The sequence below is a fragment of the Sus scrofa genome, chromosome 11 (genome assembly GCF_000003025.6).
Source record: "Sus scrofa isolate TJ Tabasco breed Duroc chromosome 11, Sscrofa11.1, whole genome shotgun sequence".
NCBI classification, from domain to species: Eukaryota; Metazoa; Chordata; class Mammalia; order Artiodactyla; family Suidae; genus Sus; species Sus scrofa.
Window position 1 is genome coordinate 44,885,276 of NC_010453.5, and position 14,994 is coordinate 44,900,269.

The 14,994-nt window shown below is 38.0% G+C and overlaps 1 pseudogene; it reads right to left on the bottom strand.

Moving 5' to 3' along the window:
* LOC100521816 lies at positions 12,170–13,233 on the bottom strand (annotated as a pseudogene).

The following is a 14,994-nucleotide window of genomic DNA, read 5'->3' on the forward strand; positions in this document are numbered from 1 at the left end:
AGGAAGAAAGAGGGAGGGAGGGAAGGAAGGAAGGAAGGAAGGAAGGAAGGAAGGAAGGAAGGAAAGGATGGAGGGAAGGAAGGAAGGGAGGGAGGGAAGGAAGAAAGGAAAGGAAGGACAGAAGGAAGAAAGAGGCCTAAATTCAGCATTTTTTTCTTTTAATATAATTATACTATGTTGCTAAAATAAAACTGGTTATGTTTCAGAAATAAAACTGATTTTTGTTGTAAGAACTTCAGCTTTATTTGGAGTAAAATGGGAAGCATTGAAGGTTTTGAACCAGATAATGACATAATCTGGTAAATGTTTTCCACAGTGGCTGTTGTGCTGAGAAGAGACTACAAGAGACAAATGTAGAAGTAGAAAGACCAGCCAAGAGGCTATTGCAATGATCTAGGCAAAAGAAGATGGTGACTTGAACCAGGACGAGTGAAGAAATTTAAAAACGGTTGAGTTCTGCACACATATTTTGAAAGCAGCACTAAAATATCTGCTTACAGAGAAGATGTTGTCCAAACAAAAGAAACAAGTTGAAAATGATTCCAAGGACTTTGATCTGAGCACATGGGGAAGTTGAGTTTGAGATGCTTGTTAGACATCAAGTAGAGACTAAGAAGGAAGTTGGAAATACGGACCTGGTGCATAAGGAGTCACTAGCAACTACTGGTTGGATTATTGGACAAGGTCTGTGAGGTCTTACTCTTCTCACAATTTTACCACAATGCCTGGGCCAAAGGTCATTCAATATGGCCCAAAGGCTCCCAATTGGTCAAAGCTTGGAGAATTGGAAGAATATTATATTTGCCTTAAACTATAATGGCTTTATCAATTCACATCAGAGTTCAACTGTCACCTAATGCACTGGTGCTCAGGAACTTCAAAAGAAGAAAGCAAAAGAGAGTAGGCATTTCTCTATAGCTATATTTTTTTCTGATATCTTGTGAGATTTTCTGGAAGTGTATAAATTGGCAAATACATTTGTTGTAATTCCATTTCATTTTAACAATATTTATTGAGCATTTATGATGGGATGGTGGCCAAGGGACTTACGAATTAAATAGAAATCCCATAAACTTTGCAAAAATATAAAATATTATGGCTCTCAAGATACCTATAGTCTAAAAGGGAAATATACACAAAATAGGAGATATGCTTCAAAGGCAGTGGTTCTTAAACTTCAAGGTACATAAGATTTTCTGTTCTCAACCCCAGGGACTCGTTTGATAAATCTGGAGAAGGGGCCTAGTACTCTAATGAAATTCCACAGTATTCTATTGCAGATAATCTCTGGCTCTAAATTTAAAATATATATATATAAACGTGCCCAATAAAAATTATCCTTATTTGTTAAATGATGTTATGTGCCTAACCCAGATATAAGGTGAAGACAACCTGTCCCTTCAGATATCGATAAGTTGGCTCTGAAAACCTATTAAAGGTTTCTGAATTCTCTGAGGAAGTAAATTTTCAGTCTTATGTTTAATTCTGCCTCCTCGGACACCTGTTTCTATGTATCTTGTTTCTTTTCTGCACAGTTTTTACAGAAGCGAACCTCCCTCCCTTACCATCCCATTCTATACACAAACACAAACACACAGCATGATTAAATAGTACAGATTTTACTAAAGTTTCAAAGGAACAAGTTGAGACAAAATAAGTGTAGACACAGTACAGTAGTATTAACTTCAAATTCAGTACCAGGCATCACATGCCCACTTTCATTCACAAGTCAGAAATTTTACTGAGGTGTTCCCATTGTGGCTCAGTCAGTTAAGAACCCAACACAATATCCACAAGGATGAGGGTTCAATCCCTGGCCTCACTCAGTGGTTTAAGGATCTGGCATTGCCACAAGCTGCAGAGTAGATTGCAGATGCAGCTCATCCAGCGTGCCTGTGGCTGTGGTGCAGGCCAGCAGCTGCAGCTCCAGTTCCACACCTAACCTGGGAACTTCCATGTGCAACAGGTGCAGCCATAAAAAGAAAAAAAAAGACATTCTACTGACTCTAAGCTTTGCTAAAATTACATGAGAGAAGAAATGAGTGATATTTAAAATTAGAGTTTTGTGGAGACATTGAAATATCAGACCTTTCGCCAGACATCCTTTATTATGTTAACAGCAACAGAGGCTACTGTGATTTCTTGGTCTGAGAAAGAGATGACATTTTAGGGAGTTCCTGTCGTGGCTCAGTGGAAACAAATCTGAGTGGTATCCATGAGGACACAGGTTCGATCCCTGATCTCACTCAGTAGATTAAGGATCCGACATTGCCATGAGCCCTGGTGTAGGTTGGCTCAGATCCTGGGTTGCTGTGGCTGTGATTGGACTCCTAGCCTGGGAACTTCCATATGCCACGGATGCGGCCCTAAAAAGACAAAAAAAGACAAGAATAATAGATGACCTTTTAGGACTTTTTATCCTGGAGCTTCTGTGATTCTATGGGTAGTTATTACTGTTTGTTTAGAACTATTCTCTAAGCCTTCCTAAAACACTGTATTTGCATATGATATCCACTCAGCTCCAAACTTGCAGTAGTAAGCAGTTCATTTAAAATTTTGGAACCTATGAGACTAAACAGGAAGTCAGAGGAGCCGAATGCTATAGAACTGCTAATTCAACAAAGGATAATTTCAGAAGCTCGTCAGAGAACTCTGTGCATACAAGACCCATTTCAGTGTAATTTACAGGGCCCTTGGCAAGGGAGAAAAGATCTCCAGACGCCTCTCTTTGGTATGGATAATGCCTCACCCTGATTCAAAAAGCAATATAAAGTTATACTGTACATAAAAATACAAACACACCAACTACTTAATCGAATTCAGTTATACATTAATGATCTATGCAATGTGCTGACATGTTAATATTCCTGAAATGATTAGAGAGGACAGAAGAAGAGGGAATTATTGGCGTGGAAAGGATAGACTTTTTTTTTGGCTGCATCCATGGCAGGTGGAAGTTCCCAGGCCAGGGATCAAAACTGCACCGCCGTTGCAACCTGCACAACAGCTGCAGCAAGGCCTGATCCTTAACGTGCTGGCCCTCAAAAGAACTTCCTGATGGGCACAGGATTTTTTTTTTCTCTTTTTGCCACCCTGTGGTATATGAAGTTCCCGGGCCAGGGATCAGATCAGAGCCATAGCTGAGACCCATGCTGACACCATAGCTGTCGTGACACAGGATCCTTAACCCACTGTGCTGGGCCTGGGATTGAACCTGCATCCCCGTGCTCCAGAGATGCCTGGGATCCTGAAGCTCCACAGCAGGAACTCCTGGGCACACCTTTTTAAAAAGAAATGGCAGAGCTCAGAGTGGAGGCATTTACCTGCCTGAAGGAGCACGCCTTCCCCTGCATTATTAGCAATGAGGGGAGATTGTTTGGATGGATGCAAGTGGCTCATGAGAAATGTTAAAGGTTTGATGTCAAGCTCATGATTAGGAACTAGGAGATGATCATTTGGGGGCTTTGGGGAGGATTCAATTCAAGATTGAAAAAAGAATCTTGAGCTAAGAATGGCTTTTACATTTTTATAGGATTACAAAGGGGAAAAAAAAGAAAAATGAGAATATTCAGTAGGGGCTACATGTGGTCCACAAAGCCTAAAATATGTACTTTATGGAAAGTAAATACTGCTTTCCATTGGTTTATACTCTTAAAATCTCTATATCTTATCACCAAAAACTATCACACTCATTAAGATGTGAGTTCCTAGAGAATGAGACAACCTCAAGAGTTTTATTAATCTCTGTATCTTTTAGCCTGGCACCGTGTATGGACCGTGTACCAGCTCAGAACAAGTTTACTTTATCAGATTGTACAGTGAAGATGGGAGTTAAGACATTTGAAAGGATGAGAACGGAGGAGAAATCATGAAAGGGCATAGATCTGAAGGACCAGAATTTACCTCCTCTGCTCATTTGGCTGATGACATTTCTGGATTTGTTTAAACCTAATATGTATGGACATTTATTTAATTTTCATATTCATTTTTGAAAATAAATCCCACCTTATTTAAAATATCAAGAAACAAAAACATGACAAAATTGAAAAAAGGAATAGCTTACAAAAGAAAGTTCAATAGTGTGGTAAAGGCAGATTCTTGGAAGATGCAAGTGCCTTAATAAGTCTAATGAATAATAAATGAACCCAAGATTATTGCTGTTGTCCATGTAATAAAATTAGCAAAAGTTTACTGAGAGTTGACAAAGTGCCAGGCATAGTTATAAGCAGCTTTACCTGTTACACAGCCTACTTATTGATACAGCTTTATGTGTTATACAGCCTACTTATTTCCCTCTACAACCTGCTTAGCTAGGGCTCATTATTAGACCCATTTTATAGATGAGGAAATTGAGGCACAAGGTGGTTAAATAAGATGCCCAAGTTTGCATAAAGGAACTGGGATTTGAACTCAAGCGCTCTGGCTCCTGAATATGATCTCTTAGCTATTATAAGTCACTAGGAGTGCCCAGGACAGAAAAAGAAGAAAGAGCTAATAAACATTAACCACACAGAGCTGTAAGGATTAAGGGTCAAAAGAGAGAAAGGAACTGAAGATGACTTCAAAGTTTCCAGTGTGAAGAACAAGGAGGATTAATAGGGTGTTTAATAACTAGTTAAGTTGGGTATTTTTCTCTCCAGATGCACACACAGCATATGGAAGTTCCTGGGCCTGGGGCTGAATCCAACCCACAGCTCCAACCTGCACCACAGCTGCAGAACCACCAGAACCTTAACCCACTGCACTAGGACAGGGATCAAGCTTGCACCCCAGCAGCAACCTGAGCCACGACAGAGACAATGCCAGATCCTTAACCCACTGTTTTACAGCAAGAACTCTGACAACTAGTTAAATTTTAAAAGTGTATTAGTGACACAATAATAGTAAGAAGTGATGATATATTTGTCAATTCGTATATGAACATCATTTCTTCTAAGTAAGGAATTTTCCACACTGAGAAAAAAAATAGATTAGGAGTTGACTGGGCCTCTTAGTAACTATAAAGTACTGTAGCTATTTTTCACATGAGATAATACTCTGTATTTATGTAATACCTTTTTTCTAAGGACCTCAAAGCATTTTACCACAATGCATTACCTTATTCATCCTCATAACATCCCCTTTTAAGAAAGGCAGTGTCAAGTCTAATGACCACAGTTTTACAGATGGGAACACTAAGACAAATGGAGCTAGTGACTTGCCAAGATCAGAGGAAAACCTGTAGCAAAACTAAGCATAGAACTTGTGCCTTTATAAATTCAAAAGCCTTTCCAATCTCTTCTCAATGATACGTCTCAAATTTGTCCTAACTCTGGCATTAATTTTTCTCTAAATTAGCATGTTTAAAATCATATTAATGATTATCTGAAAAGTGTGCATCATGAATTTATCCTTTTTAATTGAATAAATCTCTAAAATGGTGGAAAATCAATGCCTCATTCTTTAAAAGAAAAAACCAAAACTCTCCTCTTCAATTAGGCATTTACTATGCCTGGTTTTAATCCTAGAAAAGCTTTGATATAAACCCTGAAAATCCTGAAAAAAATATTGTCTTTTACTTAGAGAAACTAGTTATGGAAGCTCCAAATTATCAGTAAATAATAAAGAAAAATAAAACAATATACACATACACACACACATAGCAAGAAAGTAAGCTGTCTCTTTAAAGGAAATTAGATGTTCTTTCCTGATATTAAGAGAACAAAACAGTAACACCCTTAAACCTTGGAAAATATTTTAAAAGTCAAAAATTGTGTTACAACTCTCTTTTACATTACCTAGGATTTCTATCTCACTTTTATTTCACTTCATTAAAAATGTAATGCAAAATTAGTTGATAACCATAATACTTACATGTTCAAGTCTTAAGAAGAGAGAAAGAAGACAGAAAGAGTGTTGGCTTAATTTTTTTAAAGAGAGCCAATAGAATATATTTACTTTCAAAGTCTTTTTATTTTTCCTTTGCTTTGCTTTTTAAGGCCACGTGTGCTGCATGTGGAGGTTCCCAGGCTAGGGGTACAATTGGAGCTGCAGCTGCTGGCCTATACCATAGCCACAGCAATGCAGGATCCAAGCCATGTCTGCTACCTACACCACAGCTCACAGCAACACTGAATCCTTAACCCAGTGAGTGAGGCCAGGGATCGAAATTCTTCTTCATGGATACTAGCTGAATTTATTTCTGCTGAGCCACAATGGGAACTCCCACTTTCAGAATCCTTTAACAAAATCCTTATGTACACTCATGGGTGGTGAGCACACGGTATGGAACAAGTTGCAGTATATTCAGCGAGCCAATCTAAGATCAAGGGCTCAATCATTGGTTCATACAATTTAATGTAGGTATGCATTTGACTTTTCCTCCTTAAGTTACATATGCCTACCTCTTAAAATGTGTAAGTCCTTTTAGAAATTCCACCACAGGTTGGCAGGATAGTTCAAAATAGAACTGGAACAGCTTTTTCAATGACAATGAAAACAACAAGAATGATGAAAAACAAATGATATATGACAATGTGTTGAAAATAATATCAAATTAAATTCATTATTATCCCCCAAATCAAAGAATTGTTTGCAGAGCTAAGTTGGATTTCAAGTTTATACCATTTTCTGTAACAAGATAAGACCACAGAGATAAATACATAGTATTTTTCTGTGCTGCAAGACTGCCATTACTAATAGCTCCTATTACCATTCACAGACAATGGTCAACCATTTACTACATACAAATAAAAATTCTGAGAAATCAATGTGAGTTTTCTGAATGACTCAAAGCTTTGGTGCTTTATAAAATGCTAAATTTAATGATCCAAAAATTGACACTATCAAAAAGTAGTTCTTTTAGAAACACAAATGACACAAAGTAAGTTCACTTATTTATACAACAAATAATTATCATACACTTGCTCTTTGTCAAGTATTGTTGAGAGCAACAGGGACAAAGCAACAAACAAAAACAAAGCATTTCTTTCATGGTGCTCACACTACAGAGTGCAAAGATAGAAAATAATTCATAATTAAATAATTACATAATACATCTGGTGGAGATAATGGCTGAAAAGTAAAGCACATTGCTAAGGAGTCAGAATATTGCAGAGGATGAAGAGTGTCATAGAATATTACATCTTTGTGTTGCTTGAGTTAAGTCAAATCTGAAAACTACCTAAGGAAAACTTAAAAAAAAAAGTTGTGTATTATAGCTTGTCCTACTAGAGAGTTTAGTAAAATCCAATATACTTGGAAAAACTGATTTATGCTGCCATATTATTAGTTTCTGGGATTTCTTCCACATGAAGATGATGAGTGTTCTATCATTTCATGCATTCTATAAAAATATATTGAGAACCTACAATATACAAGGAGTGTGGTGGTGAGTAAGACCCAGATTTCGTCTCAAAAAAAAGTGTATCATAGTGGGAAAAGGAGAAACAAAAACTAATTTGCGCCATGTAAGTGACATTAATGCTACCAAAAAATGCAAAAATTTGAATGATTGATCTCATCTGAAGCTTCTCTTGAATGGATCTGAGTAAAACTCTGGATAGTCAGAAGAATTTAGGGAAAAGGAATGGTATGAACAGGTGGGGGTGAGGAAGGCTGCATAGTCTCTGGAATCTGAAGCCCAGGAAGCAGCTAGAGATGAGATAGAGATGAGGACAGATCCTGGAAACAACAGAATTTGTCCAGTGAATAGATAATGAATATGGTGAAACTTTCTCCTCAAGGGAATTATATCTTGAAGGTAACGGTATTTTTAGCCAGATTTAGTCTAGAAAGATGTCTCTGGCAGCAAACAAGGTAGAGGAGGAATAGAAAATGGGTAACAAAGAAGTTGGAGCATATGAGGTTTTGCATTAAACTCGTGGGAAATGAAAAGGGTCTAAAACTCCAGCAATCCTACTCTTGCGCATATATCCAGACAAAACTCTCCTTGAAAAAGACACATGCACCCATATGTTCATTACAGCACTATTCACAATAGCCAAGACATGGAAACAACCTAAATGTCCACTGACAGATGAAAGGATTAAGAAGATATGGTATATATACACAATGGAATACTACTCAGCCATATAGAAGAACAAAATAATGCCTTCACAGCAACATGGATGGAACTAGAGACTCTCATACTAAGTGAAGTAAGTCAGAAAGAGGAAGACAAACACTGTATCATATCATTGACATCTGGAATCTAATATACAGCACAAATAAACCTTTCCACAGAAAAGAAACTCATGGACCTGGAGAATAGACTTAGGGGAGTCCGTTGCCAAGAGGGAGGGGGAGGGAGGGTGGTGGTGGAAATCTGGGGTTAATAGATGGAAACTATTGCCTTTGGAATGGATAAGCAATGAGATCCTGATGTATAGGACTGGGAACTATATCGAGTCACTTATGATGAATCATGATGGAGGATCACATAAGAAAAAGAATGCATATTTGTATGTGTGACTGGGTCACTTTGCTGTACAGTAGAAAATTGACAGAACACTGTAAACTTACTATAATGGAAAAAATAAAAATCATTCAAAAAAAGAAAAAGAAAAGGGTCTAAACGAAGATAGAAATGAGAATTGAAAGGATAGAAGAGCTCAGATAGACCTTTTTATTTGACAACCAATTGGTGGGGCATAAAGCAATGGAAAAGCCTTTTCCTACATGTAAACAAATCTTCCAAGTCAGATGTGGGACAAGTAACATCTCACATTTTTTTCTAGAATCAATTCAAATATAAATACCCTAATTGTACAGTAAATATAGCTTTCGACTTCATGAAGTATAAGGTAAGGTAATAAGAGGTGCCCAACATTGTTGACTCTGTTGGGAATGAAAATATGAAGCCTCAAGGCAATTATTATGCCCCCAAATAAAGATAATAACTTCTGACATTAGTATATAATAGAGTTTAATTATGTAGTACAGACTAAAAATGTTATTGGGGCACCAGCGACTAACATGAGCTTTTGAGTAATTGGTAGACACTATGTTCACCAAGCTTAGATTTAATATCTTTGACTTTTTTGTTCATGGAAGTGGATAAAGGGTCAAATGAGTTGATCAGTTTCTCCACTTGCTCAAGAATCATTTCCTACCCACTTTCAAATCTTTAGAAAGAATAGGTGCTTTTAACTTCCTATTAGAAGAATTTTCCAAAAACTGATGATTTTCAATGTCAAAGAGTTCTTCTGACTAAATTACTCCTGGTAACTCTCTCTTTTACATCATTCTGAATAATTCTACTCCCACCTTTTTCACTTTCAAATATTTGTAGAATCTTATAATATACCCTCCAGTTATTACTTGCCTGGCCAGATATTTGTCTACTTAAATCTTTTCTTATAAATTAATCCCTTCTTTCTCTTAATCATCGCAATTGCTTTCTCCTGGCCTAGCTCCAGTTTTTCTTCAAATTATTGGTTCTGAGGTAACCTAATGTCTAACGTAGTATTTTAGGCTTAAATGATATCTGGATATTTCCTTTTTATTTATTCATCATACTGCCCATGTGTGTGAGTTTTGCTATCATTGCCCTTATAGACTTTTGACCAGGCAGAAATATACCTCATACTTGAAAGATAATTATGTTTCCCAACTCTGATTTAAAAAAAATATCCATTTTTATATATCACTTGTCTACTATCAGAAAAAAATATAAAGTAATCCATCATCACTATAGTTAGTTGAATTCATTTTTGGTGCCTTTTTTCCTTCAATTTTTATTTTAGCACATATGTGTCTTGTGTAGTCTTTGTAAAAAATTGATTACGTTAGAATATTTTATTTCTCAAAATATGTATCACCTAGTGGAAATGAATCTATTCTCAAAAATTATATGCATAATTTTTGTATTATATTTTACCTAAATTCGTATATAGACTAAGGAAATGTAATTAGAAGAAATGATTATCTAGAGTCCCCTGTTGGCTCATCAGTTTAAGGATCCAGCATTGTCACTGTGGTGGCATGGGTCACTGCTGTGGCATGGAGGAACTGTGAAATTTTGTAGAAAAATTTACATTCTACATCTGTTATGATGTAATCTTTAAAATAATATTTTTCCAAATTCAAAAAAATTTGAAATCCATTGATGCAGATAAGCACGTAATTCCCAATCATAGAGTTAAAAAGTAAGCTGATACTTCTATTTTGGGATTTATAGAATTTAAAAATACGTGTTCCCTACAGAAAAGAAACAAACTCGTGGACATGGAGAACAGACTCGTGGTTGCCAGGGGGGAAGGGGAGGGAGAGGGATAGACTGGGCATTTGGGGTTAGGAGATGCAAACTATAGCATTTAGAGTAGATAAGCAATGAGATCCTGCTGTATAACATAGGGAACTATATCCAATCATTTATGATGGAACACGATGGAGAATAATCTGAGAAAAAAATGTATAAATATGTGTGTGTGTGTGTGTGTGTGTGTGTGTGTGTGTGTGTGTGTTTATAACTGGGTCACTTTACTGTACAGCAGAAATTGATAGGACATTATAAATCAACTATAATAAAAAAAATTTAAATACTTGTTGCCTATGCCAGAGAGACAAATAATCCTTCATCCCATGTCCTCAGCCTTGGCAACACAAATCATGAAATTATATTCCCTCTTTTGTATCTGAAATCATGTGATGGAGAGACTTGTTTTTACCTTTTCTTCTCATCCCTCCATGTTTCCTTGAACCAAGTATTTATCTATATTGAAAAGGGCAAACGATCTCCCCAACTATATTAAGGGTAAATGATCTCCCCAACTATATTCAGAGCTCTTTTCAGGCAAAAGTCTTATTTTAGTTTTCAATACTTATGCAGAGTATTTGGCATATAGTAGTTATTCAAGAAACACTCACTGAATTCATGAAGCATGAATTATTGGATAAATCATGATCACTTCTCCAGTGCTGGCAATCTATGCAAAGATGGACACAGGATTTCCGTAAGGAAGTAAAAAAGGAATTTACTCAGAGTAAAACTACCACACTTTGCTGTCTTCATTATTTTTCCATTCCATCTTCTTGATTCCCAGGAACCTGATATGCTCCAGTGCCCATTTCTAAAATTGTTGGCCATTTGATAGCAGTAAATCAGACATTAGAAAGCAAATGTGAGATCTGAATAAGCTCAGTAAATTGAATGATAGTACTATATTCCTACTAGTACTGCTAATTCCCTTATTGTGTTCTGTGATTATGTAAGATACCATTCTTGTTTTTAGGAAACACATACAGAAGTATTTAGGGGAAAGAGACATTATCTCCACAATTTGATCGTGAAAAAAATCCATAGAGAGAGGCAAAGAAGAGAGGAAAGGACTAAGCAAATGTAGTAGAATGTTAACATTTGGGTGAAAGTAGATGAGAATTCTTGGTGCTAATTTATGTAACTTTTCTATAAATCAGAAATTATTGTTACTTTAAAATAAAGAGTTGTTTTAATAGTCATGCTAAAACATGATTAAAGAAGACAATTTAGGTGACGCAAACTTTAATGTTTTATGAAGGGAACAGAGGGAAACTGCAAAACGGGACAGAAAGCAGGGCGCTTGTACAGGATAAAGATTAAAGAACCAAGGAGAGGAAGGGGGAGGGGAGTAGGGGCGGGAAGGAGTGGGAGTTTGTGTTTAGCAGATGTAAACTATTGCATATAGGATGGATAAGCAACCATAGGTCCTACTGTATAACACAGGGAACTACATCCAATACCCCATGATAAACCATATGCATATGGTTTTTATATATATATGTGCATGTGTATAATTGAGTCATTTTGCTCTACAACAGAAATCAACAGAACATTGCAAATCAACTATACTTCAATTTAAAAAATAAAAATGTTAAAAATTAATGCTAAAGAATAAGGGAGAGGAAAATAGAAGATATTTGACTGGCTAGTGGCATATAGTCAACCTTATTTGGGGGCGAGAAGGAACAAGGAAATAAGTACAGAGCCCAGAGCAGGCTCTATATGTGGGGACCAGCTGATAGGATAGATTGTGTTTCTGGTCAAGGGGAGCACTTACAGGGACAGAGCATAATCTGTTTTAATTTGGTGACGTGATGCTGCTCCATCTTGGGCTTAGAAAGTTATTTTGACAGTGCCCTTTATTTGTTTCGTTTTGTCTTGTTTTTTGCAAATAAGATCTTTTATTTGTCACCATTAAACATATGAATTTTAAGCAGATTTTTGGACAGGGGGCTCATATCCATCAGCTCTTTTGACTTTAGCACCTGTCTCAGCCCCACTAGCGTTTCCAGAACTACTACCTTTACCATGTAGCTCCATAAGTTTTCCCAATTCAAACTTGGGCTTCTTCAGCATTTTTACTTCTCTAACAAAGACATCATAGAGCAAATAAATAGATTGGCAAGCCCTTTCTATGTCCTTTCCAGTGCCGTCTGGAATCAATTTATTGACCACTTCTTTTAATTCATTTGTCTGCACCTCTCGGGTCATGATTTCCATCACCTTCTTCCGGATTTGGCAGACCTGTTGGTGCTGGGCATAGGAGGTCTTCCAAATCTGATTATTGCGTTTTTTAGTAAAACCAATACAGAATAGACAGAGCAAATAACCATTGGTAGTCCTTTTTTTTTTTTTTTTTTTTGTCTTTTTTAGGGCCATACCCACAGCATATGGAGGTTCCCAAGCTAGGGGTCTAATCGGAGCTGTAGCCACTGAGCTACACCACAGCCACAGCTACACCAGATCCGAGCCATGTCTGTGACCTACAGCACAGCTCACAGCAATGCAAGATCCTTAACCCACTGAGCTAGGCCAGGAATCCAGCCCACAACCTCATGGTTCCCAGATTCATTTCCGCTGCACCATGACAGGAAATCCACCTTCGGTAGTCTTGACATCAACATGAGCTTCAATCATGTGCTGCCATTTTTTGACCATTGAGCATATTTTGTCATGGACAAGATCCATGCCATGGAAGTTGGTCAGGCTGTTTCTGGCTGGAACATCCTCAGTAATCAGCTTGAATTTCCTAAATGCAACTTCATTATTCCAAAGCTCAGCAAGGCTCACTTCAAACCCCAACCCTGGAGGCCATCAGATGCGATTTTGGCTCCTCAAATTCTAGTGATTAGTGTTTTCCCATTGTTTCTTATAATGAACATAGTTTGTGCTTTCACACCATACCAATCTGTCTTAGAAAATGGGTCAACCACTTTCTTCTTAGCTTCCTTTTTGCCGCCTTTGGTAAGGTGCTTGTTCTTGCCAGCCACCATGGTTCTGCAGAGAGCCAAAGGGCAACAGTGCCCTTTGACTGGTCATTTATCATTTGTAAAATTGTTAGGGAACCATTGACTGAAACTGCCCACATTGGCCATGCATGACAGTAGCCACTTACAAGAGTTATCTCACAGCAGGTGACCTTGGTAGGAACATGGTGCTGCCCTGAAGACTAACTAGGAGGATTTGGGAGGGGCCAATTGGAGAGAGGAGATGACCAACCTCCCAGGATCCTTGGTGCTGGAATCCATCTTGGCTGAGATGTGAACATGTCAGACCCTAAGCCAGACCAAGTACCAGCCAAGCAGGATGATTGGCCAGAGACAACCCGGAAACTAAACCATTCCCATAAAACTGGAGACCGAGAGCCAACTGGCAGAGCAGCTCCCCTGGGTTCCCTTACCCTGCTAATTTCCGCCAGGAGAGGAGGGAGGTCGTTCCCAATAAAATCTCTTGCTTCATCAGCACATGTGTCTCCTCGGACAATTCATTTCCGAGTGTTAGACAAGAGCAAATTCTCGGGCCCTAGAAGGGTTCCCCCTTCCTGCAACAAAAGGTTTTCACATTTTACTTTATTTCACAGCAATTTTTTCTTTTTTCCCTTAGAAAGAAAACAAAGTCAGAATATCTAATTAAAGTGCCAGAACTCAGAGTTGAAGGCTTCCAACTTGAAGCACGGAGTTATTTGTTCAACATCCCATTCTGCTTCTTATAATTTAAAAAATGACTCGAATTGATTTCCTTGAGGCATTTTAAGAGTCTGGTGTCATTAAGGAGCATTTTGTAAACAATTGGTCAAATAAATGAACACAGCCTTTTTCTCACACCCAGAGGCATCAGTCCCATCAAAAGCTTATCTATCCTACCAGTGCTGTCTTGGGCCCCTCTGATCTGCCCCTGATCTCCCCTCATTCTCATCCACAGAACCCTCTCGATCACTATGCCATGGACTGGGCTCACAAATATGTGGCAATAGACAAGATATTCGGATTCTCCGAGAAATCTAATGAAAAAGGAATTTGTGGAGGGGAAAAGTGAAATATATTAAATCAAGGGTGTAGAGCACCTCTAGTTTCTTACTGGCCCTGAGCACATCCGAATGGTACCCAAGTGCCTGGGAAAAATGAGGACTGTCCCGAGAGTGACCTCTTCCAGACCACTCCATATACCCTTTAATTAACTCTGACTTCTAGGGGCCTGAAAAAGTAACCACAATTCTACACAATGTCTTTCTGGGATTCATTTACACCCTGGAAGAATATGTATGAATAGGTCTTTTCCTCAGACTTATTGATTTCCAGATGCCATGCTTTAGCTTCAAGAATTTTTTTTTTTTTTTTTTTTTTTGTCTTTTCTGTCTTTTTTGCTATTTCTTGGGCCGCTCCTGCAGCATATGGAGGTTCCCAGGCTAGGGGTCGAATCGGAGCTGTAGCCACCGGCCTACGCCAGAGCCACAGCAACTTGGGATTCGAGCCGCGTCTGCGACCTACACCACAGCTCACGGCAACGCCGGATGGTTAACCCACTGAGCAGGGGCAGGGGCCGAACCCGCAACCTCATGATTCCTAGTCGGATTCGTTAACCACTGCGCCACAACAGGAACTCCCCAAGAATTGTTTTCATCTGTTTGAGTCAACACTCTTAAATGTTTAACCACTTCCCAATCATTTTTAAAATTTTTTGCTCCATACACACTGATTTCAATAATCTCAGCTATTTTGATATTTTACACACTTCAAAAGCAGAAAAAAAATAAC